We start from the raw sequence: 5,496 nt of genomic DNA, 5'->3' as shown, positions 1-5,496 counted from the left end.
CACACAACACTGTATACAACTCTGGAGTCACATCTTTCTCCAAATAATTTGGCCATAATAATCCTACAGCTTGAAGTCAAATTAAAATGAGTACATACTTTCCATCCAAATGTATATGATCAGTCCACAAGTCATCACAAAATCTAGTCATGTCACAATTACTAACAATTTTCTCAAAAATGAAGGAGAAACAAAATTTACTTTAATCAATCATTGCCAGAACACCCAAATCCCCATAATCTATAGGTTAACACATTGTGTGCCAGTTAATAAATGTTATTTCTGGATCTCTCCTAACAATCTTTTCCTAAGAAAATAAAATCTCCTACTAGGTCCCTTAGGTAGTTCACACGTGGACAACATATAGAAAGGAGCATTATTAAAGCTAGCTTTTAGATAGTATTTGCTAAAAAAACTTTTAGAAATAGTAGTCTACCCCCCATATAAATTTTATCTCCCGACCTAGGAACGCTATTTCCTTTCCACTTATTCTTAATTGAACATTTTCTGTAAAATTAAGAGGAGGATGGCACTACATTATATAATTCAACATGCTATAGCTTAATTGACTACATACTTTGTAAAGTGAAAAAAGAAGCTCGAGCCCTCTCTAGAGACTTTGGTGGTAAAATAGATGTTTTGTATGGAGGAGCATGCACACGTATAATCGTTTTTACACAGAACACATAGATTTATACAATTATTACAAAGGTAAATATATCAGTCAAGCCAGCCTGTGTAGAGTTAAAACGACCAGTTGACGAATTTCCTGAACTAACACGGCTAGAAGATATGCACCACAGCGGTACTATGCTTATGTGTCCACATTGATAAACGAATGGCCCTACACAGTAGGAGTACAATATTTTGGAATGGAGGGAGTATAAAACTTAAAGCTATACACATACAACATGTTTTCTGCTATTCGCCGAAGCGACGGAAAAGACTCGGACAGGTATGGCAACGCTGGCTAGGTTCCTCCTACATATAGCCCCAGGTACGTGGTTGCCATTCCTTCCGGCTTTCCGGCGCGGGGGACACGCATGGAAGATCACCCGGGCCCCGGCCTGTAGCAAGCGCGGATCGGGACGCTTTGTGGGGCGCAAGCTAGCTAGCTAGGCACAACACAAATACGCGCACCGTGTATACTTGTCTCCCGGGGACCGATACGAGGTTCGCCCCCCACCCCGACAAAACCCTCGGTCCCGTGGACGAACGCCCATGCGTGTACGTACTACCAGTCTACCACCCTTCCGTCTAGCCATTATACGTGCGTAAGGCCAACTCCACCATGCGATCCTGTCCTGTCCGCCCTCGTCCGTTTAAGATAAAACGGACAAACCAGACCGCCCAGCGCGCGACCGCAAAACGGACATTTGTCCGCTTTGTGTCCGCTTGTGACCCATCCGCGGCTCAAATTTGTGCCGGTTTTGGGTGAAACAGACAACGCGCGGACGGGCGGGACGCGCGCGCTTGTTCTCCCCTGGCCGGCCTGCCGGTGGGAGAAACCAAACCCCCCACGCCCATTTGGCGCCATTTTCCACAAACCCTCCCACGTCCCTCCCGCCCACCCCCTCTCTCTCCCGTCCATGGCCGACGCCCCGTCGAATTTCGGTGGCCTGGCCATCGACCCGCCCACAATGGTGAAGAAGAAGGCGGCCAAGGCGCCAAGGAAGCCGCGGTCGGAGTGCACGCCGGAGGAGATCGCCAAGTTGGACGCGGAATCGGCGAAGAGGAGGGAACGGAGAGCGGCCGTCAAGGTCAATGCCGCCGCGGCCAAGTTCGTCGCCCAGTGCAAGGAGCTGGAGGCCGCGCGGCGCAAGGCCTCTGCCGACGAGAAGGAGGACCTTCTCAACAAAGCGCACGCCATCCTCATGCTTGGCATGGGCCATCCGGCCAGGTTCCCCGCAGCGGCCGCTGGCCCCGCGAGCACAAGCTCGTTGGTCGCCCGGTCTCCGCATTGCCAGTCGCCGACGTCGCGGACCATGCCCATGTCGCCCGGCTTTCCTCCGCCAAGGCACGACGGCCAGACCTGTTTCTCGGGGTCGCCGGGTGTGGGCTTGTTCGCGCCGTGCCGCCGTCCACACCGCGTCCTGCGGCCGTCATCGACCTCAACGTCATGTCTGGGTCCAGCAGCGGCGGACGGGCGTCCGTCGAGATGCAAAGAAAGCAAGCACGGGCACCGTTCACGGGCACCATGCCGTCCCCCCGCGTCTTGTTTGACGGAATGCCAACACCAACGCCAACGGTCGACGACCCCTTCTACAACCAATACATGGAGGACGTGATCTTCGAGGGTGGGCATGGCCGTGCCTACGACCCCGAGGAGACCCAAAGTCAGGATGGCCGCGCCCAGTACGTGCTCGATGAAGAGGCCGACGACTGTGCTGACTACGACCATGGTGACTCGTGGCATGAAGACGATGACATCTATGTCGAAGGTGACGGTGATGAAGAAGAAGGCAATGACGTTGATATTAGTGGCGAGCCATTGTTCATCGACGAGCTCACCCAAAGAGCGGAAGCACAAAAGAAGAGGAAGAGCATTCGCACGGGTTCATACACACAAGATGAGGACAAGTTGATTTGCCAAGTTTGGATGGAGATTAGCCAAGATCCGAGGATCGACGCACAACAAAAGGGCATTGTTTTTTTGGACGAGAGTCCACAAAACATTCCATGAAAGGAAGATGTTTGAGCCCTATCAATTTACAAGCAACCGTGGCATCGGCTCGATTCAAAAGAGATGGTTGTTCATCCAACAAGAGTGCAACAAGTATTTGAAGGAAATATGCCCTAGAGGCAATAATAAAGTTATTATTTATTTCCTTATATCATGATAAATGTTTATTATTCATGCTAGAATTGTATTAACCGGAAACATAATACATGTGTGAATACATAGACAAACAAAGTGTCACTAGTATGCCTCTACTTGTCTAGCTCGTTAATCAAAGATGGTTATGTTTCCTAACCATAGACAAAAGAGTTGTTATTTGAGTAACGAGGTCACATCATAGTTGAATGATCTGATTGACATGACCCATTCCATTAGCTTAGCACCTGATCGTTTAGTATGTTGCTATTGCTTTCTTCATGACTTATACATGTTCCTATAACTATGAGATTATGCAACTCCCGTTTGCCGGAGGAACACCTTGGGTGCTACCAAACGTCACAACGTAACTGGGTGATTATAAAGGAGCATTACAGGTGTCTCCAAAAGTAGATGTTGGGTTGGCGTATTTCGAGATTAGGATTTGTCACTCCGATTGTCGGAGAGGTATCTCTGGGCCCTCTCGGTAATGCACATCACATAAGCCTTGCAAGCACTGCAACTAATATGTTAGTTATGAGATGATGTATTACGGAACGAGTAAAGAGACTTGCCAGTAACGAGATTGAACTAGGTATTGGATACCGACGATCGAATCTCGGGCAAGTAACATACCGATGACAAAGGGAACAACGTATGTTGTTATGCGGTCTGACCGATAAAGATCTTCGTAGAATATGTAGGAGCCAATATGGGCATCCAGGTCCCGCTATTGGTTATTGACCGGAGACGTGTCTCGGTCATGTCTACATTGTTCTCGAACCCGTAGGGTCCGCACGCTTAAGGTTACGATGACAGTTATATTATGAGTTTACATGTTTTGATGTACCGAAGGAGTTCGGAGTCCCGGATAAGATTGGGGACATGACGAGGAGTCTCGAAATGGTCGAGACGTAAAGATTCATATATTGGATGATATGGTTAGGCCAAGGGGTCAAGCCCATGAGGCTTTAGATCGGTGCAAAAGGAGTTTTGCGGAGTCCAGGGGGCCAAACGCTGGAGACCCTGGCGTCTGGCCCTGGGCCAGACGCCGAGGCCCATGGTGTCTGGGCCAGACGCCAAGGATTGTGGTGTTTGGTCCTGGAGTCCGAGTGGGACTCTTGCCTTTCGGGAAAAACCGACTTTGAGGAGGCTTTTGCTCCAAGTTTCGACCCCGGGGCTCAACATATAAATAGAGGGGCAGGGCTAGCACCAAAGACACAACAATTGATCCCTTGGATCTTTTAGCCGTGTGCGGTGCCCCCCTCCACCATAGTCCACCTCGATAATATCGTAGCGGTGCTTAGGCGAATCCCTGCGACGGTAGAACATCAAGATCGTCACCACGCCGTCGTACTGACGGAACTCTCCCTCGACACTCGGCTGGATCGGAGTTCGAGGGACGTCATCGAGCTGAACGTGTGCTAGAACTCGGAGGTGCCGTAGTTTCGGTGCTTGATCGGTCGGGCCGTGAAGATGTACGACTACATCAACCGCGTTGTGCTAACGCTTCCGCTTACGGTCTACAAGGGTATGTAGACAACACTCTCCCCTCTCGTTGCTATACATCACCATGATCTTGCGTGTGCGTAGGAATTTTTTTGAAATTACTACGAAACCCAACAGTGGCATCTGAGCCTAGGTTATTTATGTTGATGTTATATGCACGAGTAGAACACAAGTGAGTTGTGGACGATACAAGTCATACTGCCTACCAGCATGTCATACTTTGGTTCGGCGGTATTGTTGGACGAGACGACCCGGACCAACCTTACGCGTACGCTTACGCGAGACCAGTTCCCTCGACGTGCTTTGCACATAGATGGCTTGCGGGCGACTGTCTCTCCAACTTTAGTTGAACCGAGTATGGCTACGCCCGGTCCTTGAGAAGGTTAAAACGGAGTCTATTTGACAAACTATCGTTGTGGTTTTGATACGTAGGTGAGATTGGTTCTTACTTAAGCCCGTAGCAGCCACGTAAAACATGCAACAACAAAGTAGAGGACGTCTAACTTGTTTTTGCAGGGCATGTTGTGATGTGATATGGTCAAGGCATGATGCTGAATTTTATTGTATGAGATGATCATGTTTTGTAACCGAGTTATCGGCAACTGGCAGGAGCCATATGGTTGTCGCTTTATTGTATGCAATGCAATTGCGATGTAATGCTTTACTTTATTACTAAACGGTAGTGATAGTCGTGGAAGCATAAGATTGGCGAGACAACAACGATGCTACGATGGAGATCAAGGTGTCGCGCCGGTGACGATGGTGATCATGACGGTGCTTTGAAGATGGAGATCACAAGCACAAGATGATGATGGCCATATCATATCACTTATATTGATTGCATGTGATGTTTATCTTTTTATGCATCTTATCTTGCTTTGATTGACGGTAGCATTATAAGATGATCTCTCACTAAATTATCAAGAAGTGTTCTCCCTGAGTATGCACCGTTGCCAAAGTTCGTCGTGCCCAGACACCACGTGATGATCGGGTGTGATAAGCTCTACGTCCATCTACAACGGGTGCAAGCCAGTTTTGCACACGCAGAATACTCAGGTTAAACTTGACGAGCCTAGCATATGCAGATATGGCCTCGGAACACAGAGATCGAAAGGTCGAGCGTGAATCATATAGTAGATATGATCAACATAACGATGTTCACCATTGAAAAC

Source organism: Triticum dicoccoides, chromosome 3A (assembly GCF_002162155.2).
Source record: "Triticum dicoccoides isolate Atlit2015 ecotype Zavitan chromosome 3A, WEW_v2.0, whole genome shotgun sequence".
Taxonomy (NCBI): domain Eukaryota; kingdom Viridiplantae; phylum Streptophyta; class Magnoliopsida; order Poales; family Poaceae; genus Triticum; species Triticum dicoccoides.
Note: the sequence above shows the minus strand (reverse complement) of the source record.